At 46.4% G+C, this 22,650-nt stretch overlaps 2 long non-coding RNA genes across 2 annotated transcripts; one reads left to right on the top strand and one right to left on the bottom strand.

The window, feature by feature from the left end:
• Nucleotides 1–1,407: 1,407 nt before the first annotated feature.
• Nucleotides 1,408–6,767, bottom strand: LOC310769179. Its single transcript, XR_014551490.1, has 3 exons — nucleotides 6,267–6,767; nucleotides 3,615–5,366; nucleotides 1,408–2,983 (listed from the first exon to the last, which is right to left on the bottom strand). It is a non-coding gene; the product is annotated as an uncharacterized lncRNA (long non-coding RNA).
• LOC310769191 lies at nucleotides 5,804–22,062 on the top strand. The gene is made up of 3 exons (XR_014551506.1): nucleotides 5,804–5,912; nucleotides 6,969–7,112; nucleotides 21,878–22,062. It is a non-coding gene; the product is annotated as an uncharacterized lncRNA (long non-coding RNA).
• The last annotated feature ends 588 nt before the right edge of the window (nucleotides 22,063–22,650 follow it).

A 22,650-nucleotide genomic window follows, 5' to 3' on the forward strand; every position in this document is an offset into this window, starting at 1 on the left:
GCATGGCCAAAAAAAGGTTGGGAACCACTGCTCTAGGCCACTGTCGGAGGCAGTATGTCTCTGAATTCCATTTGCTAGGGAATCACAAGTGGGGAGAGCAATTGTGTGCACAGGTCCTCTTTTTGGGCTTCCCATAACACCTTTGTTGGCTCCTGTGACCACAAGATGCTGGACTAGATGGGGCTTTGGCTTGATCCAGCATGGCTCTCCCTATGTCCTTATCTTCTATTGCCTCTTAATTATCTCTTTTCCAGCATACCAAACTCCTTCAACCTTCCTTCAAAGGACTTGGATGACAGGTTTCAGATTTACAATGCAAATCTGATCCAGCAGGCTCTTCTTCTGTTCTTCTGACAATGCAGAGCTCTGCCCCTGACCCACAGTCCCTCCCTGAAATATTTACTTTAGAAAGCTACTTCAGGTAAAATAATACAACCAAATAAACCCAGGCAACACTGGTACAGCAGGACTAGAAGCCTTGTCGCTCAATCAGCTAGTTTCTTACGTCAAATTTAAAGAACAACACTACAAGAGTGGTACCAGTTTTAGCACTTCCCAATGTCTTTCGGCTGCGTTTGTACACCCACTTCAAGCACAGTGAGAAAGACCAGCATTTATGTCACAGTACAGACTGGTATGGGCGTAGGCAGGATTTTTTGGGGGGGGCAGGACTTGGTTCGGGGCAGGGCAGGATTTGGGGGGGGCAGAACCGATGTGATTGGTCAGTTAAGTATTTCTATTGTTTTACTTGATCTTGGGGGGCAGCTGCCCCACCCCCCATGGCTACAACCATGCAGACAGGAGACCTGGGAGAAGTCATAGTGCGAAAGCCATGAAAAAAACAGTGTGGGAGCAGGAGGGGTGGGTGGGACAGGAAGCCAGTAAAAGCCTGACTAGCAGCCCCAGCCCCAGATTGTGCTGTCCTCTAAGAACCCTTTTTGAAATTCTGCTTCTATTTTTGGGTGTTGAACTCTTGAGGAATCTCGCTTCAAGCTCCTCTGCAGAGCAGGCCAAAGCTCATGCCTAAAATGTCGTGCTGAGCTGGGATAAGAGAAGGGTACTTGCTCTTCATTAGTGCTTAAGATGAATGGGGTTTATGTGGCTGTGTACACACCATACATTTAAAGCACATGCCTCCCCCCTCCAAATCCTGGGAACTGTAGTTTGCCCCTCACAGAATTCTAGTTCTCAGCATCCTGAACTTACTAATCTTCACAGGATTCCATGAGCTTTAAAATGGTGCACAGGAAACCTGTATCCTTTGTGAACCATGTTGAATATTCTGCTTTGTGCATATCCACAGTTGCTGGAATGCACTGGATTTGAATAACTTGCTAAGGTGTAGGTGGGTGGGTGCGTATAGTGTCTCTATTGCTCCTTAGCAAATGCTTCTAGGCAAATTTACCCCCTCACCCCCCAAAAAACCACCCCAGTAAAAGGTAGAAGTGCTAGTTTAACAAAATTTTATATACCGCTTACTCAAACAATTAACCTGGAAGCGGTTTACAAAAGGCAATCTAAAATATTCATTGCAGAATACCAATAAAAGCAAACAAGTCACATAAGCATTTTAAACTATTAAATGAAACCAGTAATTCTAAAACAAATTTACCTACCAAAAACACATGCGAAAATTGCATGGGGAAATAACTATTTATTTAAATTTATTTAATTTGTTCGTTTTTGAGAAGGAGCGAAAGAGAAGTGTCTTTTCTGTGGTGGCACCCCAATTCTTGATCCCTTTTCCTAGATGGGTTCACCTGGTGCCATCTTTGTGATCTTTTAGGCACCAGCTGAAATCCCGGTTCCGTTCTCTCATATGGACTTTATGGTATTTGAGATCCTTTTAATGGTTTTTAGCTGCTGCTGCCTCTGTTAGTTTCATTTGTAGTTTTACTGCTGTTTAGTATTTGTTTTTTAAAATTAATTTCATTATTCTACGATAGATGAAAACTGCCTCAAAGCTGCTTGCAGCAAAAGGTGGGATGCAAATTCTATAAATAAATCGAATGTGGCTCATGAATTTTCAATTTGGCACTGGTGACCTGTTTTATAATGCCAAATGATGTCAGCAGAGGGGATATCAGAGAATCTCCCACTGAACCAAGTGTATTCTCAAGTGTCTTTTAAGCCATTCAGCTAGGCTAATATAGTTACCTCAGAATAACTAACAAGATGCTCTGCTTTATGCATTCTGAGTCTGCCTCAAGATAATGGCTGCATTTGGTTTCCTATGGTTTATCGTTACATGAACAAGTGCTAGGCTTACCACTTCCTCCCTCTTTTCTGCTTCTCTGGTGTGGCCATTAGGATATTAGAAGATTTCACTCCATTTTTAAACTAACCACTGTTAGCATTCTGTCTGGGTGTGAGAGTTTATAAACTACTGTGTGGTTTATAAAGTTGGCTTGTTTCAGGAAACCACAGTTAAGATAAATCACCTTTTCAGGTTCAGATGTAACCCTAAACTGCGGTTAACTAACAACAGACGTCAAAAGTTCCAATCTTTTTACAGCTGAGCTGGAGAAGGAGAGAGAGGAAGAAATGTTCCCGAGGCTCATTCATGTAATGATAAACAAGGAGCACCCTGGGCCCCTTGAAGAGGAAGGGAAGGTATGAATTCAATTAATAATAATAATTTACCATCAACGTGATACAAACACATAATATTGCTTGAATCTTTCTTCGCTAAAATGCCTGCCACAGACCTGAGCCCTTGAAATAGAGTGGGTTGTAAATTTGCAATGTAATAGCTCAGTCAGTAGAGCATGTGACGCAATCTCAGGCTTGTGGGTTCAAGACCCATGTTGGGCAAAAGATTCCTGCATTGCAAGGAGTTGGACTAGATGACCCTCATGGTCTCTTCCAACTCTGCAGTTATATGATTCTATGATTTCCAGACGTTCTTGTTCAAAATGCCCTGCAATATAAAGCAGGTGTGGGGAATCTGTGAGGCCCCAGATGTTATTGGACTCCAACTAACCTGCCCAATAGAAGGGGAAGAAATGGAGGCAGTAAGAGATTTTAATTTCTTGGGCTCCATGATCACTGCAGATGGTGATAGCAGTCACGAAATTAAAAGACGCCTGCTTCTTGGGAGAAAAGCAATGACAAACCTAGACAGCATCTTAAAAAGCAAGAGACATCACCTTGCCAACAAAGGTCCGTATAGTCAAAGCTATGGTTTTCCCAGTAGTGATGTATGGAAGTGAGAGCTGGACCATAAAGAAGGCTGATCGCCGAAGAATTGATGCTTTTGAATTATGGTGCTGGAGGAGACTCTTGAGAGTCCCATGGACTGCAAGAAGATCAAACCTATCCATTCTGAAGAAAATCAGCCCTGAGTGCTCACTGGAAGGACAGATCCTGAAGCTGAGGCTCCAGTACTTTGGCCACCTCATGAGAAGAGAAGACTCCCTGGAAAAGACCCTGATGTTGGGAAAGATGGAGAGCACAAGGAGACAGAGGACGAGATGGTTGGACAGTGTTCTCGAAGCTACCAGCACGAGTTTGACTAAACTGCGGGAGGCAGTGGAAGACAAAAGTGCCTGGCGTGCTCTGGTCCATGGGGTCACGAAGAGTCGGACACGACTAAACGACTAAACAACAACAACATGCCCAATAGTCAGGGATAAAGGGAACTGTGGTCTAGCAACCTCCAGAAGGCTACAGGTCCCCCATGCCCGAACTAAACATTTTTGCCCAAGCAAGACAATGATAGCGTCACTCGCTGAAAGATAAGTTCATCAAATGTACCATTCACCTATATGGCATTAGAAGGATGAGGAGGCGAGGCTAGGAAAAACCATGAGACATCACAGTTTATTGCTTTGATGTGCATCATGCTGGTATTTATTGGAATGGTCAAAGCTAAAAAGGGAGGTAGTGATCCAGCAGCCGTAGGTTCTATTAATGGCTTTGTCACATACTTCCTCTGTGACTGCAGGCAAGTCGTCTGACCACTCTGTGCCTCAGTTTCCCTCTGTGTACAATGCAGTTAATAACACTTAACACCTCCTTCACATTGGGTGTAGTGAGATTTAATGAGGGCTTAAAACACACTTTAAAATTCAAAGATGAAAGGAGCTGGAGTTGGGCAGGTTGTCATTACAGAAGGAGAGGCAAGTGATGCAGGACTGTGTGAACAAACAGCTGATGCCTCTGTGTGAGCTGTTTAGGAATCAACACAACCCCACAGGCAAGGATGACGGTAGTGACATCTGCTGGAAATCCGGACTGTCAATGTGCCTCCACCTTAGAACAAATCCAATGAAGAATACAAAAGTTCAGGGCTTCTATGTGTACATATGTGTATGCAGTCTTGCTTCCTTGTACACTCATACCTCGGGCTGAATGTGCTTCGGGATGAGCCCGTTCAAGTTGCGCTCCGCGGCAACCCAGAAGTAACGGAGCGCGTTACTTCTGGGTTTCGCCGTTTGCGCATGCGCAGACGCTCAAAATGACGTCACACACATGCGCAGAAGCGGTGAAAAGTGACGTGCGCGTGCGCAGACATGCCATCACTGGTTACATTTGCTTCTAGATGCGAACAGGGCTCTGGAACGGCTCCTGTTCACATCTAGAGGTACCACTGTACTGTATATCACAACACTCAGTCTGGATTGCTTGGGGCCGACACATTTTTGGAAATGACAAGAAAGCAAAGTTTCTAGCCCTCACTGAGGCAAGGAGGAAAATGTGGGGAATATGCAGTCAGTTTCCGCTAAAGGCTCAAAATGCGTAAGACAGCAAGTGGTGACTTATTCCCAAAGCCCCAGTTCTTTATTATTATTATTATTATTATTATTATTATTATTATTATTATTATTAAAAAGAGGAGGTATCAGGCCTCCAAGGTGAAAACTATTATGTAATCTCAGATGTGTAGGTGCTGGTTGTGATTACACAGAAATGAGGTAAACACACGCTTCAGCAGCACTGTAGTGGTAAATTTAGAAGTTCAGGACCTTATTATGACAGCCTCCATAGCCACACCTCCAAGGATAATTCAAAAATGCAGGCAGCTATGTTGCCATGATAGACAAATAGCTATATACAAAGATACATATCCACAAACAGCAGCAATATATACCATAATACCCAGCTTATTAGGAACAGCTAATAGTAATAGAAAAGTGAGCTGGCTGAATGTGGTGTGACAATCAGCATGTTGGAATTTGGCTGGACATACCTGGGTTCACATCCCTGACCAACCATATGGCATGACTGTAGTCCTAAGTATTCAAGTAAGTGCCATTGAACTGAATGGTGTTTCTTTTCTGACTGCAATGGTTCAACGTGTAAAACTCATTGAGGTGTTTTTCTTCTTCTTATAACAACAACAACAACAACAGATCTTCATCCAGCTGCAATGCAACTTTTAGCATTTAATTAGAAATGTAAACAATTTAAACAGGAAGTGTTGCCATTTAAACTGGAAGCATGAAGTAGGGATCCCATAAACGAAAACAGAAAGAAGTACAGTGGTACCTCGGGTTAAGTACTTAATTCGTTCCGGAGCTCCATTCTTAACCTGAAACTGTTCTTAACCTGAAGCACCACTTTAGCTAATGGGGCCTCCTGCTGCTGCCGCGCCGCCAGAGCACAATTTCTCTTCTCATCCTGAAGCAAAGTTCTTAACCTGAGGTACTATTTCTGGGTTAGCAGAGTCTGTAACCTGAAGCGTATGTAACCTGAGGTACCACTGTACCTAGTCTCTGCTTGATTCTTTTCCTTGTTCTGTGACACTCCCCCCCCCATGCTAATATTTCACAAAAAAGACATGAAAGGCCCATTATTACTCCATTCTCTTGTCAGAGCAAGGGGAATCTCTCTGTTGCCCTGACTCCTCCTCCCTGTGCCTGACCTTGGTTTGTTGAGAATACAGCACACTTTCAACTCTGCTCTCTTGAGTAAGTGTTAAATGATAAAAGGCTTAACCCACCTTTCACTTCCTGGAACATGACCAATGCAAGGTGGGATGAAGCCTCTGTCTCTCCCCCACAAGCCTGCATTGGATTCCTTGTCCCCTATGGCTACTTGGCTCGTGCTTAAATTAATGGCTGCATCAAATGCATCCTAGCAAAGCAACCTTAAGAAAATGATAGCAAGCTGCCAAGCAAGCAGATTCCTGAAGGATAATTAAACTAATCGATCCGTTCCATTCCATGGTGTTATTATTAGATGGCCAAGTGTTTCAAAGGCTGTGAAATGGAGGAATGCCCCCACCCCACCCCGAAAATGATCAGCCATTTGCTTCACGTTACCTTTGTCTGTAGCAGCCACATCATGGTTGCCAAATCACACAGGGTGTATTGCTTCTGCTTAGACGTATAGTGGCAGAGATAGAAATCTCTTCAGATCCAGCCGCCTGGAGATGAGGAGGTAGATAGCATCGCCCCAACCCCTGGGTGTGTCTGAACAACCGGGGAGGGGGTGGCTTAGCCACTCATGTTTTCTGTGCCTTCCCTGAGGGGAAGAGATAAGTATATGGTTGCGTGTGGCTCTCTGGATGGGGGAGGAACCCCCCTAGAAGCAAGGCCTCGTGGTTGCAACTTGTGCTGACAGAGTGGGCGTTGAGATTTACGTCTTCACATGTTGTGTTTTAGGAGCATTAAGCACATGTGCTGAGCTCATCAAGCCAATATGGTGGGGTCTTGGGCCTCAGTGTCTGGGGAAAGTGTTCAGCAGCACCACAGAGTTCACTGTTTGAGGAGCACAGCTTAGAAGAGGTGCTGGGTGCCTGTTTGAGAAGGCAAACCCAACAAGAGGAGATGCACCCAGAGTTAACCAGTGTGCTTGGCTAGCTCATTTGACCCTGCCTTTCAAATATAGAGGCACATGTTGTAACTGAGTCTAAATTAAACATCAGGTCAAATATTGACCCATATTTTCCAGGCACTCCTTGGTTTTGTTTGTGTTTTTGCGTGTGTTGTTTCATCCACCAACACATCCAATGTTCATTTCAGCCAAAGGTAAACAGAGCCACCAGACACTGCTCCATCCATGTCTTCTGGAATTAGCACAGGTGCTTCCTTCAGAATTTGTCTATAATTGCCCTGAATGGTGCCAAGGCTAGACCTTCAAGAGGTGCTTCCTGGCATTCAGCAGAGGTAAGAATTTGACAGGTGAGGACGAAGGATGGGTTCCTAGCCTGTCTGCAGAGGCTTCACATCTGACTTCCTTTCTCATGGACCTCGTGCACTTTTCCCTTCACAACCCAAGATAACTTTTCTGGTCTAGAGAAAAGTCAAGTAAAGAGTGAGATGTGTGGTGTAGAGAAACGTGGACAGAGAAAGGGTTTTTTTCCCTTCCTCTCTACTGACACTTGAATGAACCTGAATGATGGGAGATTCAAGACAGAAAAAATGAAGTACTTCTTCACAAATTGGTGAGTTGGCATCTGTCTGTCTCAGGTGACAATGGAAGAATGCACCTGGTCTCACCTGGAAACTTCTTGCTCAGGGAGTGCCAATGGTTCGCTTGGGTAGGCAGGATGAAACCAGAACCTGGGAAATTTCACAGCCCTCTCACTATTGATTCAGTATCCTGGGCAGAAGTGCAGAGGACCATGGTTTCCTGTGTCCAGAAGCTATAGCCTAGGCATATTGGACCATTGGTTCATGTGCCAAGATGAAAGGGATGTTCTGGAGTCAGAAAAAAGGTCTAATAGATTTCTGTCTAGAGATCAGACAAGGTCATGGACTGCGGAGAGCCCAGAGGACAAGGTTGGAGTAGCTAGTCAGATTTTTTTGGTGAGGGTCTGGAGAATAGGGCAGAATGACTACAACCACACAGCAGTGACACTCACGGTGATATGTGAGGTCTGGAGAGCCAATCACATTTTTGGAAAGAGGCACTCAGCCAATCAAAGGCACTAGCCTTGAGTGGTCCCAGTACACGTCCCGTTACACATTTATGAGCCAATTTGTGTTTGGAAAGTCAATATAATATCCCAGTGACCCCAGGATTCCAACATGGACAAATGGGCTCTTGCGCCTCCAATTTGTGACTCTGCCTGCTCAGAAGTGGCCTCTGGTGCTTCCCCTATTGCTCTCATCCTCAACCTAGATGAGGAAAACAAGATTGTCAGCACCAGGCTGAGCCTGGCTTGGAGGGACTGCCCAGGGCTTGCTTTCCTGATAACCCAATGCCCATGGATGATTAACCTCACTCTTCATCTGACTGAAATGGTTAGACTTCTAAGCAAGCTTTGGAATGGGTGTGCACTTGTTTATGGGATGTGGTCCTAATTGATTCTGATGGGAGGAGGATCAAGCTTCTTCCGAACACTTCCTAGACTCCCAAAAGTTTAAGTATATGATGTTTGCCTCCGGTGAAGCTGGCCTTCTGGTTTTCCCAGTCATTTCCTGCTGTGCTTGTGTCTTTTCGGGTTACCTGGTTGTTGTGCAGACCATTTATTTCCTACTTGCTCTTTATGAGTAATTGAGCTTTGCTTGGAGTTCTTTAGGGCTCTCAATGCGAACATTGTGGAGTAGGCACCCTTTCACTTGGAATAAACTTCTGTGGAACCAGTCATGAATAATGAAAGCTTTTTTCTTTTCTTTTTTGCGCTTCATGTTTTGAGCTGTTGGCCTCAGCTGGAGTCTCTCATTCTCAGCTGAAGTGATTGACCAGCAGCCCTTTTGTGTCTGCCCAGAGAAATTGATTTATGTGTTTACTATTTATTTTATCAATTTAATATGAGTTTCATGCTAGACCAGCCAACAATATACACTAGAGGTATCAAAAGCCTATCCAAAGAGATCATATTCCAAGCAGCCTAAGAACAATGCAATTACGTTGGCCATGTTTCCTATTTTACAAAGGTCAGTCCTCTACATAGGCACCGGCTACCAGGGGCTATGGCAGTTTCAGATCCCCAGTTTATTTTTTGAGGGGGCTGGGCTCCCTCAATGTTCACAAGGTGTTTGGCTCCACCCCCTGGCTCCTCACGATGTCACACCAGACGCCCTCAATCAACTAGAGAACATGGTGCCTCTGGTCCTCTATTTGAAGAGCTGCTGGAGCCCAGCCTCGGAAGGAGTTCTCTCTTTAAAGGGCTGTCTGGGTTAAAGATAAATAAGGCAGGAGAATGAGGAAAGCTGAGGTTGTCCCAGCAATAGTTAGCACCTGGATAACAGACTGAATATGCACAGAAATCACCTGGTCATCTTCGTTATGGAGAGATGCACTGTATTTCTACTGAAGTTGCAGTAATCATGTCTAAATCTGCATCTAGCCATAAAAATCTGCATATGCACATTTTAAGGCAATTTTTATTTTATTTTGTTGGTCTCCATCTGCACTATATGTCTAAAGCAGCAGCATGCCACTCTAAATAGTCATAGCTTCACCCCAGAGAATCCCGGGAGCTCTAGTTTGTTAAGGGTGCTGAGGGTTGTCAGGAGATCCTGATTCTACTCAGAGAAATACAGTTCTCAGAAGTCCCTGGGAAGCAGGACTGATTGTTAAACCACTCTGAGAGTTGTAGCTCTATGAGAAGAATAGGGGTCTCCTAACAACTCTCGGCTCCTTTCACAAACTACAGCTGCCAGGATTCTTTGGAGGAAGCCATAATGCTTGAAATGTATAATGCAGATGAGGCCTTGGTGATGCATTTCCTCTGTTTTGACAATGTGTAAGTGGCAACCCTAAAGACAACAATCACTGTTTTTTATTGGACGGCTTTAATCATGTAGGCTTTAATTGGATGGTTTTATATAGTAATATGTTTTTGTTATAGTATGTTGTGTGCTGCCTTGTCTGTAAGAACAGTATATGCTGGAAGGCAGCTTAGACTTCTAAATAAAGAAACATTTGCCAGCCTTTAAAAAAAAAAGTCCTGAAAGAACCATCAAAATGTTTCAGTGGGAGTGGGAGGCATAATGGAGAAGACTTGGCTCTTTGGTTCCAGCTCTACTATGGGGCAAACTGAGGCAGCTGCTGTGGGCAACAGAAGCTGGGGTGGGGAACAGCAACAAGGTGTTAGTAGACAGAATTAAGTGTGCTGTGCCGCCTGCCCTGTCCTCCCCTTATCCAGCCTCCTGCCATTTGTTGTTGTTTAGTCATTTAGTCGTGTCCGCAAGCCAGGCACTCCTGTCTTCCACTGCCTCCCACAGTTTGGTCAAACTCATGCTGGTAGCTTTGAGAACACTGTCCAACCATCTCGTCTTCTGTCGTCCCCTTCTCCTTGTGCCCTTAATCCTTCCCAACATCAGGGTCTTTTCCAGGGCCTCCTGCCATTAGTTATGGTGAAAGATGTTGTCCCATTGCGCTGGAGTAAAGTTCAGCTGCCAGTCCAGTTGATTACTGTAGTTGGAATGAGAGGGGGAGCCATGCTTTGCCTCAGGCTGCAAAATGTATTGAACCAGCCCTGTCTGCTCCTCATTGTCTCACACTTAACAAAGGAACCTGGAGTAAAACTCCAAAGTCTGTCCAGGCTGAAGCAGGAGTGGACACACACACACATACACGCACACAGAGAAAGGATAAGGCTCTCCTTTGGGTATTCTGGTCTGAGGGAGCTCTCTTCTCAACATCAGTTTCAAAACAGCCTCTGTCATGACTCCTGAGTGGGCAAGCCATGAATGAGTGACTATTGAGACAGGACAGTATCCAGTGTAGAGAGTCAGGATGGACAAAAAACAGTCAACAATGGCCGCCTTGGTTGGGTTTCAGGTTTGAGGCTCTGCCAGAAGAAATGGACTTGTGAAGCCTTCCTTTGACAACGGTAGTTATAACTAGCTACGGAGACAGCTTCCATTCCATGACTGTCTATTATTTATTTGTAAGCATGGGTGAGTTCTGGCGTTCCTCCAGTGCAAAGGATGAGCTTGTCAACAAAATAGCCAACAACTGGCTTTTTAGGTTGGGAGTGGAAATGAGGTCAAGAGATATGAGCGTCTGGCACTTGGACATGTTTTTTTTGGAACACCCATCCATCCTTAGCAAAGCCAGGCAAAACTGGAAGTCAGAGCTCCACCGCCACCCAGCTGGCAAAAGCTTTGGTAAAATTAGAGGCATTTAGGCAAGAGGTCAGGTGGACCAGCTTGTTTAGAAAGGTTCTTGGCTGAGCTATTCAACCTTAGGAACAGAATGGAGTGGTGAAGCTTGCTCAACACTTGCTCTTTGTCCATCTTCGTACTTTCCACCAAAAAGCTTTGCAGTACAGAAAGGAAACACAGCCTTTTGTGAAGGCTGGAGATTACAGGCAAACACATTCCATTTCCACCCAAAAGGAAGAACTCTTTCTCTTTCTAACACCCATCTTTTCATGGTATGCCTGAATATGGTTGACACTATGGACTGAGGGGAATTTTGTTCAGACAACATTTTAAGTCAACCAACCAAATTTGCACCTCCCCATACGAATACATAGGTCAGAATGTAATTATTATTTCGATTCCACATTTCTCTAAATTTTGCAATCTCCCTCTCTCTCTCACACACACACACCACACACACAAATATATAAATTAGGATAAAACATATTCATTTCTTAAAAGAAATAATAAAATAAGTTTGGGTGAAATAAGTTTGTATCCAATGCTAGTCCTGCTCAAAGCAGACCCACTGAAATTAATTAACATTAATTTGAATGGGTCCATACTAAGTAGAACTTAGTTGGCTTTCGCTCAATACATTCAAAAATGTTTCTAAAATACAGTGGTACCTCAGGTTACAGACGCTTCAGGTTACAGATGCCACTAACCCAGAAATAGTTCCTTGAGTCAAGAACTTTGCTTCAGGATGAGAACAGAAATTGTGCAGTGGCAGCGGGAGGCCCCATTAGCTAAAGTGATACCTCAGGTTAAAAACGGTTTCAGGTTAAGAACGAACCTCCAGAACGTATTAAGTTCTCAACCCGAGGTACCACTGTAGGTATCTAGATACATACTTTGCAACAAAATAAGTATCTGAATATTTAAATACAAATTTTATATGGGTTTTTTTAAAAAGTGAAAATCACAGATAAATGGGGAAATGGGCAACAGTAGCATGCCGATCTGGACTGTCTCAGAAAGGTAGTGCAGGCAGTGGCCAAAACTCCACGCTTCAGCTATGCTAATGGCTTGGAAGGCACGCTTGCACTCGGAGGAGGTGCGCAGAAGCAGCTTAGCAGGTTGTCAGCATTCCAGGGGGCATGATCAAGAGCCTCCTTAATCTGCACCAGCTGCCTGGAGCAGAGGCAATGCTATGGAAGAGGAAGTGACTGACATTAAGAATGAAAATGAGAAAATGGTATGTTGCTCAGTCCTTGGTCGCTTGACAGTGCAATCCTATACATGTCTGCTCTCAGAAGTGAGCCCCATTGAATTAAATGTGACTTACTCCCAGGTAGGGATGGCTATATCTACAGTGGTACCTCGGGTTACATACGCTTCAGGTTACAGACTCTGCTAACCCAGAAATAGTGCTTCAGATTAAGAACTTTGCTTCAGGATGAGAACAGAAATCGTGCTCCAGTGGCGTGGCAGCAGCAGGAGGCCCCATTAGCTAAAGTTGTGCTTCAGGTTAAGAACAGTTTCAGGTTAAGAACGGACCTCCGGAACGAATTAAGTACTTAACCCGAGGTACCACTGTACCAGTTTCAGTTTCTCTTTTTTCTACTCTTAAATTTGGTTCTTCTCCACATCAGTTTTTGATACTTTTTCTTATTTGTAAAGATCTCATGAAAAACCATCAGCTTTTTAGTGCTAATTTCCGCCAACTCTATAATGCATTTTGAGGTGCCTTTGTGCACTAATACCGTATTGGCCTGAATATAAGCCTCACTTCCCCCCCAAATTTCCGACCGTGAAAAGTTAAAGTGTGGCTTATATTCACGACCTTACGGTATGCAGCCAGGAGCGCAGGGCAAACAGTACCAGGAGCGAGGCAAAGCGTCACCCGCCCCATGCGTAGTCCCCCATCCTCTCCCCCAAGGCCAGGAAGGGAGAGAGCGAGGAAGGGGAAAGGCCACCAGCAACGCAGCGTGGGCTCCCCCCCCCCCGGTATGCAGCCAGGAGCAGCAAGGAAGGGAGCGGCTTATATTCGGGTATTTTTTCTTTTTTTCTTTTCCCCTCTCCAATTTTTTAGGTGTGGCTTATATTTGGGTCCCTGGATCCAGTAAGTGTTGAACTCTAATCAAGCCTTCTAATCCCTGGATCCAGCAAATGTTAAAAGACAATCAAGTCCTCTAATTCCTGGAATAGCCAAACCAGCTTTCTGATGATGCGGGTTTAAGGGGCTTGGTGTGAGACAGCAAATGGGTGGGTGGGGACCCCTCCCTTAACAGAAAAAGCCAGAGTTGAGAGCAGAGTTGTCAGTGATGTGGACCAGAGGAAAAGCACCAAGCAGGGAGAAGACAGAGAGACAGATAAATGATTGATTTCTGTTTGAATGCAAAGCTGCGGCTATAGAGGAAGCAAGACCCTTTTGGCTCAGGTTGTGTATGTATCTCACAATATGCCTTTCAATACATATTTTACCCTAGTATATGTGTGCTGAAGAACTTTTGTTACAGAATTGAAAACTAAGAAGGCGGGCTGTGTTTTGGTTCCTGTATTGTTTCAGAAAGAGCGGATTAGGTAGGTTCACCTTGTAGTGCAAAACGAAACCACCTTTTCTCCACCTTCCCTAATCTCAGGTAAATGAATGAGGATTACCCTCTAAAAGCAGTCTTTTTATGCTTCTCAGCATAGAGCAGAAAAAAGAGTGCCCTTGTCAGAGCTGCCCGAGGTCCCAGCTCACAAAGGACCAACGCTGCTTCGTTGTTAAGTACAAAAGTCTTTATTGAAGTTCAGTTTCACTTCCAGAGCCGCAGCGCGCAGCTCTACGTCTCAACTATCAGACCGCTGATGCTCCGTCTGAGTCTCCTCCCCCCAGACACCAATTTAAGACTCTAGCCTTACTCCACCTCTTCCTCTGTTCCTTCCGCCTCTGGTTCCGCCTGTCCGTTGGGGTCTCGCCCTTTCTAGACTCTTCTGACGCTGAATCCCCTGAGCCTTCCCCCTCCCTCCGGCGGGCTTTAGGAGCTGGTTCCCCATCCGGGTCTCCTGCTGTCCCCCGCGCCTGTACATTTGAACTTGGCGCGCGCACCCAGCCAGTAACTTTCCTCCTGACCGTTTCACTGCTGCTGTCACTGCTTCCCCCTCTGGGGGGGCTAGCTGCAACTGACCTCCCCTCCATTGGAGGCGTGGTCAGCCCTGACTCACTTTCTCTCCCCGCTGGAGGAGACGTTGGCCCTGACACATGTGACTCTTCACCCCCACTACGCTCTGGTGGGGAAACTGTTCCTGATCCCCCGCTGCTGCTTTGGGGTTCCCCTCTGGCTCCTTGTTTCTGGTGCGTCCCCCCTGGGACCCCCCTTGCCCTGACCATCGGCGCCCCCTTCTGGGAATCTTCTGATTCGCTGGAGAAGCTCATGGAATCTCTCGGGCCACCGTCATACTCCCCTACGCTGCCCTCGGATTCTTCCCCTTCGCTCTCCATTTCCTCTCTCCCCTGTGCTCCTGCTCCTGAGCCCCTGACAGCCCTGTTCATTAATAACTTTTTATTGGGTTTTATAAACAGGGATATAGGAATAATGAATGCAGGGGTGTAGTGGGGGGGGGCTGGGGGTGCGTGACCCCAGGCACACAATGAACCAGGCACCTCCATGCAGGAATCCCCATCCCACCCTGTCTGCCACTGGGGGTCTCTGGGCTCTGTCCCAGCTCCTGCCAACCTGGCAGTTCGAAAGCACGCCAAAAAGTGCAAGTAGATAAATAGGTACCACTCTGGCGGGAAGGTAAATGGCGTTTCCGTGCGCTGCTCTGGTTTCACCAGAAGCAGCTTAGTTGTGCTGGCTACATGACCCGGAAAAACTGTCTGCAGACAAACACCGGCTCCCTCAGCCTGTAAAGCGAGATGAGCGCCGCAACCCCAGAGTCGTCTGTGAATGGACTTCATTGTCAGGGTTTACCGTATTTTTCGCACCATAGGACGCACCGGACAATAGGACGCACCTTGTTTTAGAGGGGGGAGAACAAGGGAAAAAAATTCTTCTGCTCTCTGCCCAGCGCCCCTTCAGCGAAGCGGCAGGAGGCGCTGTGCAGAGAGTGGGAGAATTTCCCCCCTCTTGTTTTCCCGCTCTAAAACAAGGTGCCGTTTAAGGTGCGTTCAGGCGGCTACCTTGGAAGGTTCCTTTCAACCTGCTCTTTGGGGCTGGCGGGGGGAAGCCCACCACCAGCCCCAAAGAGCAGGTCAGGGAGCAGCGGAAAGGCGCAGTGGAGAGGCTGCTGCCATAGTCAGGCGTCACTTCTCCAGCTGGGAGAGGGTCGCGGGGCTATGGCTTCTTTAGCCCCACGCGCGCTCTCCCGGCTGGAGAGGTGACGCGCGGCTATGGAGGCTCCTGCCATAGCCGCGCGTCACCTCTCCAGCCGGGAGAGGGTCGCGGGGCTATGGCGTCTTCACTCCATAGGACGCACACAGATTTCCCCTTCATTTTTGAAGGGGAAAAAGTGCGTCCTATAGAGCGAAAAATACGGTATTTACCTTTTAGTGGGGGGGGGGAGGCTGTGGGGGCCATGGCCCCAGGCACACAATGAACCAGGCGCCTCCACACAGGAATCCCCATCCCACCCTGTCTGCCACTGGGGATCTCTGGGCCCTGGAGCCCAGCCTGGCCTTGCCACCACATCCTCTGCCCCCTCGCTGAATGGCTGCTCAGCTAGTGCTCGCTTGCTCCTTATTCACATGGTGAGTGGGCATGGAGGGAGGGAGGTGGGCAAGGGGTGATTCAGACTGAAGAGCAGGAAGAACTTTCTGGTGGTAAGCGCCATTTGACAGTGGGACGGACTCCCTCGGGAGGTGGTGGACTCTCCTTCCTTGCAGGTTTTAAGCAGAGGTTGGATGGCCAACTGTCATGGATACTTTAGTTGATAGTCCTGCATTGCAGTGGGTTGGACTTGATGACCCTTGGGACCCCTTCCAACTCTATGATTTTATAAGCCAGTCACATGCTGCAATAACACCACTTGTGGAGGCACACTGAGTGAAAGATGCTGGCAGTGATGTACTCTTCCCTTGGTAAAGCTGCTAATTCCAGTCTTGCAGCTGACTTTGGACACCTCAGCTTACCTATGCCTCAGTTATCCTATTTGTAATATGAGGCTAATGCTGCAGGCTGGTCTGCCCCTGCCTAAGCATCTTCTCATTACAATGGACAAGGAAAATCCGGAAGATAGTAATCATAAACAGCATAGCGTAGATGTGAATGATGTTCTATTACAAGCAATGACCCATAGCTGAAATGAGATATAAATATGTAGCACAGGGCTCGATTCATTTAACAAGTGGTGCAGTGAAAAGCATGGTGGACTTGTGGGATAAATCCAGCCACACATAACCGGCATGCTTAGCTCTAGTTAATGCATGAAGGGGTTAAGACCATAGAGTTAGCTGTACTGTCATACTCAATTATGTCACGCCCCTTCACCTTGGGATGAAGGGTTATCAAAGCCTTTGTTCACTTTCTTCCACCATGTGAATCCAAACAGAAAGGACGCCCAGACCACGTGGCTTTAGCAAGTCACCTTTGTTTTTCTGTACAACTAATTTAAGAACATTTATTGACTTTGATACTAAGTTTTGCTGCCTGTGTTTTCTTGCTGCTGTATGGAAAAGCACATGAATCTGACTTTTGAGGGGTTTGTAAGGAAACCATTTTAACTTACCAAATGTATGGTCTGTTTCTATGCTAAAGGGGAAGAAAAGAGAACTTTGAAAAGAAACTTAGATGGGGATATTGTAAGGGCCCAACAGCCTACATTTCCTCACTTTGCTGCATGTTTTTTTGATTTTAAATCTCTTCTGGAGCCAGTGGTGGAGCCTGCTCTCTGCACCGGGGGGCAGAGAGCAGGCGGGGGCAGGGCGCATCCTGGGGGCGGGGCGCCCAGCGCAGGCGGGGAGCAACTGTGATGGCACCCCACTGGGATCGCGCTGCCGGAGGTGGGGCACTCCCCCCGCGCTCCTCTTCCTCCGCCAGTGGCTGGTGCTCACCCACCAATAGAATATCTGCCTCAAGTATGAATCTAGACATCCAGGGAATTCTTGTTTTATTCTTTTAAACTAATTACAAGCAAATATTTTTAGAAAACCAACTCAACTAAGACTGTTTCCCCAAGGAGAACTATTGCACTATCACAAAGTAAAAATGGGACACACAAAAAATCTGGAACATTTGTAATATGAAAAGTTATGGGATTTCAGCAGGAAACTATGGGGCATGCACCTGTTGTAAACAAAGTGGCATTAGAACCACAAAACCTTTGCAGGAACAACTGGTACTGAAAGTGCCATCACATATAGCTGCCAAGATACCATCATGAGTACAAATCAGGATGAATGCTCAGTTAAGAAAGGATGTCTGGAGGGACATTTAGTCATGATTAAAAATCAACTCCCCCTCCCCCCGCAAGCCACAGGAAAGGCAGTCTTAAATACAGGCCAAAATAGAAGCAGAAAATCAAGAACTTGCTCATAAGAATTAATGTTATCTAAATGCCTTTACTAGAATCAAAACAGTGTATTGATATACATCATTCACTGTACATCAAGGAAATTATTAAACGGTCAGAACAATCATGTTCATGTTAACTCAGGAATAAACCTCTTTCTGTTCAATGGAGCTCACTGCCTAGTAAGCAGGCCTTCAGCTGTTACATACGGTACATCAAACAACTCCAAAGTAATGTTCAAAAAACCTCCTAACGCAGTAAATCAGCCTAACATTACTAAAAGTGCCAAACTTGATTTAAAATTCCAGCGCTTAGCTTCATTAATATGCAGGATATGACAGCTATAGACTGGCAATTTCATTCACTGCATTGTGAGTGATCTACAGTAATTGTTTCACTGTAATAAGAGTGTTTAGATAATATCAAGTGTTAACAGGCCAACATCTTGTATTTCTGCTCATTATTCATGACATCACTAGTACTAGCCAATTGTTGCTGGCAACAATCATGCCCAGAGTTTCAATGCCACACTCACTCACGCAGAGGGTGAGCTTGCTGTGGAAATGTGATTTGAAAGACACCCAGATTTACCCATACACATCACTCTCACTCAAATCACATCATCTGGAAAGCCACTAAAAAGAGGCAGATTTAGGGGAGTGCAACCTGTTTGCCTGCACTGGGCATTGCACAGGCTGCCCCTGAAATTTTAAAGCTCAAAATCTGCGACTGAACTCAAATAAACAAAGGACTTGTTTTGAAATATAGCTGCATGGAAGCACAACAATCATAGATCAGTGTTCCAGGAGTAGTGGCAAAGCTTCATGCTCCGGCACTGGGGGCAGAGAGCAGGCGGGGGCAGGGCTGGCACACGTTCTGGGGGCAGGCAGGGGGGAGGCTGTTCTGTACTGAAGTTCTCACCCTACCAGCAGGGGGATACTGTAGATAGTTTTCACTCAGGTCCACATATGCAAATAAGGGATTGAAAGTGGCATTCAGTGATTGGATAGTTACAGAAAGTGGTTACTGTTGCATTGTAGTGGAGCTCTATATAAGCAGGCTGGCTGAACCCTTCAGTTCAGTTCTGTTCTGGCCTGTGAATAAACAAGAGCTGTTTGAAGAATTGCTGTGTCATCTGATATGTTCACCCACAACTTAACAGGGGCAGCCGCAATGGCACCTTGGGGATCGCGCTGCCGGGGGCAGGGCGCCCCCCCCCGCACTCCTCTTCCTCCGCCAGTGTCCAGGAGCTTCATGTATTTCTAAATTCCAAGCAATTCTTACAGCCCCCCTCTAAGGTAGGTCAGTATTATTGACCCCTTTTTGTAGATGGGGGACTGAGGCTGAGAGAATGTGGCTTACCTAAAACTGTTCTTATGTCAGAGGTGATATTGGAAGCAGGGACTTCCCGGTTTCTAGTTCCATCCCACACCTACTGCCTTGCACCAGCTTGGCAATTGCTTACGCGCATGGGGTGCTCACATGAGCTCAGTGCTTCTTGCTTGCTCATCAAGATGGCAATCACTTCCAGATGAACAAAGTCAGCTCCAATAAGCCACAAGGCACAACACTGTCTGGAAGGAGCCTTCATGAACTGGAAATTACTTTCTCTGTGTACACAAATCTGTTGACGGGTAAAGCAGAAGGAAAGGCAAACCTGCACAGAATGTGTGGGCTGGGAATACTTTGGTAAGTCTGCGCCTGCTTGATGCAAGAGTTTTCTATATACCCCACCCACATTTCAATATCCTCACGGTGGATTCCACAGCCCGGTAAAGCCCATACTTCCATGAATCCCCCCCCCCCCCGTATTTTATGTAGCTTGATCCTTTTTGTGTTCAGTAGGGCCAGGGGCCAAATGCGCTTCTCCAGGGCTATTTGGGGTAAGGTTACCAGACGTCCCCAAATTTACAAATCAGTCCCCATACAAAATCCATTGAAATTGAAAAGTGTCCCCGGATTCATTGAAAAAAAATCTGGTAAGCTTAGTTTTGGGACTCTGTACAGGCCAGAATCCCTCCTGGGCAGTGGCGTAGCGTGGGGGGTGCGGGGGGGGCCAGCCGCACTGGGCGCAACATCTGAGGGTGGGCGCGCTAATCTAGTGGAAGAGACTCGAGTGCTAAAATCCACGGGTTAGGGGGTGCAAATTACTTGCCTTGCCCCGGGTGCTGACAACCCACGCTACGCCACTGCTCCTGGGTGACAGCAGCTCTCCAGGATCTATGACTTATTGGCCTTGTTCCACATCCTGGAGTTGGGAGTGGGAAGTTGCTTTGCTGAAATATACCCTTGAATATATTGCCCCTTGCTTGCCTGGGTGGAGGGTGTGTAGCCTAGAATGTAGTCCAGTACACAAAGATAAGAGTCACATTCATTGATGTGGAGAACTAACCTTAAGAATAGGAAAATGAAAACTAGAGGTCCCATCTGCACTATACATTTAAAGCAGTATCGTACCTCTTTAAACGGTCATGGTTTTCCTCAAAAACTCTTGTGTTCTGTAGTATGTTAAAGGTGAGAGTTGCTAGGAGGCCCCCTATTCCCCTCACTGACCTGCAAATCCCAGCGTGGTTGAACAGTCAATCCCTCTTCCCAGGAAATGCTGAGAATTGCGGCTCTGTGAGGGGAATCAGGGTCTCATGACAACTCGCAACACCCTTAGCAAACCACAGTTCCCATGATTCTTTGGGCAAGCCATGACTGTTCAAAGTGGTACAATACTGCTTTAAATATATAGTGCCAAAGGGCCTATGAGAACCAAAAATGGAAACATTCGCCCATTGCTAGCTGTGTGTGTGACTTGGCTCACACCCTAAACTGGCCTCCTGTCCTTAGGTACGATGGAAGCTGTAATCCTCTAATCCTGTCACAAATGCTGAAGATTCACTTTTGGTGTTTGTATGATGGATGAGGTTGAAATGGTACCTTCCTGTCCTTCACCTCAGGCAGCAAAATGTCTTGGACTGTTCCTGAAATGGTGGCTCCCAGGCCCACGCTATGGGAGCCATTATTAAATTACTGAAAGTGCCCTGAAATAAAAATTAGATCAGCACTTTGTGGGAAATTAAAATGGTGGTTCCAAGACCCAGCTCCCCAACAAAACAAATGTTTAAGTAGGGGAGGGACCTGGGTGGGCAGGCATTAATGGTGGGCATTGGCAGCTTCCCCCATCGCCTCCGCATATTGCTAATGCCTATAATTTAGGAGCGAGAGGTCACTCAGTCCTGCAAGGGATTCCACACTCTGAAGGCCCTGCAGAATGATGGATGTGTCTGAGATACTGGCTTTTACAAGGCATCTGTTTAAACCTCTAGAAGCACATCGTTTGAGAATCTTGGCTGTAGGCTCATACTTCTTTGTCTTTGCTGCCTGCCTCGTGAATTATTTTTTCCAAAGAATATAAAACAACCACACCTGGTTTCATCTGACAAGCATTGACAGCAGATGGCGGAGGATATGTGTTTTGGATCTGAGGAAGCCCAACTGAATTCACTGTTGACTGCTGTGTCTGTAACCAGAAGCAGAGCCAGAGCTAGGATGCTGCTGGCTCTTTAATAATGTGGGATGAATGGAATGGATCTTTTTCGGCCAGGGTGATTCGAAAGGCAAGCAAACGCACTACCCCTTGGCAGGCTGAGAGCAAACAACGAGGGCAAAGGCTAGCAGGGCCATTTCTTTCCACAGTGTGGCACGCCTGCAAGAGGGCATTGCTTTCCAGTGGCCTCAGCAGCTTTTTGCAGGTGGGAACCTTGAGGGGTGCTTGTTCCACAAACAAAGCAAACTCACCTTGAGCTCAGACACCAGGGCTTGATGGAAATAAAAGAGCTGAATTGCAAAGGACAGGGAGCTCTCTTAGTGGGGAAGTGGTACCTGCCTCTTTTGTGTGGTGAAGCAACAAGGTACGTAGCACATTAGATCCCCACAGATAAGCCTTTCAGCTGCTGTTGCTTCTCCTTAGGCTTGCCATATGCCCGGAAAATTCCGGACATGCCAGGAAATTGGACACCTAAAATGGCGTCCTGGGGAAAAAATTGAATTTTAAGAGATGTACAGAATTTCCTGTACGTATGGCAATCAATTTTTTTGTTCAGTTTTCTGGGTTTTTTCCTCCCTCTGAGCTGCGGAAGGAATGCCCCCCCTTATGTGGGAGACCCCAAGTGCACTCATGCCCCCTGCCTCCCCAAGCGCAGCAGCCCCAAATGAAGAGGGGAGAGCGGAGGACAGTGGAAAGTTTGTGAGAGCATCCCTAAGTGCCCGCCAGCTGTCCGGAGAGGAAAATAAAGACAACTCAGTTATCCCGCCCCTGCTTTTCTCCCCTTTTGATAGCTGCTGTGTTAGTTTTTCGAAGCTGCTGCAGCGGCTGCTTCAAGGAAGACAATCTTTCCTCTTTCCAGGATGCAGAGCAGGAGGCGAGGAGCCCAGCTAAAAGGGAACAGGGCACCTGTGGCTACTCGGGAACAGATCAAAAGGAACTTGCCTCCTCAGTCCTACCCTCCCAAAGGAATCTGCCTTCCCTTCCCCGCTAGAAGAAGAAGAACCAGCTCTTGGAGATGCTGAGGTTTGTTTGGGGGGAAGCTGTGCCACCGTCCCCTTCGCCCTGGGGGGGGGGGGAAGGAAAAATAACCAAATAAAGTTGAAGTTAAAAATGTGTCCTCTTTCTTTGTTTTCGTGGGTTTCCTTTAAAAAAAAAGTTCAAAAAATTTGGGGGTGTCAGAAATTTTACTTTTTGAAATATGGCAAGCCTACTTTTCCTACTTCAGTGCCAAAGTGCCAAAAAGGGTTTAAGGCCCCTTACACTTCTTACAAATCAAAGAGAGAAATGAACGCACATTTCCATTCTCATATTTTATGGAGAGACTCAAGCGATGATGAACCTCTCTCTGCGCCCATTCCCTCTTTCATGCGACCATTTTTCTCCCATGAACGTGAAGGGGGGCAGGTGATAGCTGCAATTCTGGGGAGTCATGGATGAAATCCAAGAAGTTTCGTGGAGTGGGCTTGCTTTTAAACATTCAGTGGTACCTCGGGTTACATACGCTTCAGGTTACAGACTCCACTAACCCAGAAGTAGTGCTTCAGGTTAAGCACTTTGCTTCAGGATGAGAACAGAAATCGTGCTCCGGCGGTATGGCGGCAGCAGGAGACCCCATTAGCTAAAGTGGTACTT

Source organism: Podarcis filfolensis (assembly GCF_964270895.1).
Source record: "Podarcis filfolensis genome assembly, chromosome: 8".
In the NCBI taxonomy this organism is placed as follows: Eukaryota; Metazoa; Chordata; class Lepidosauria; order Squamata; family Lacertidae; genus Podarcis; species Podarcis filfolensis.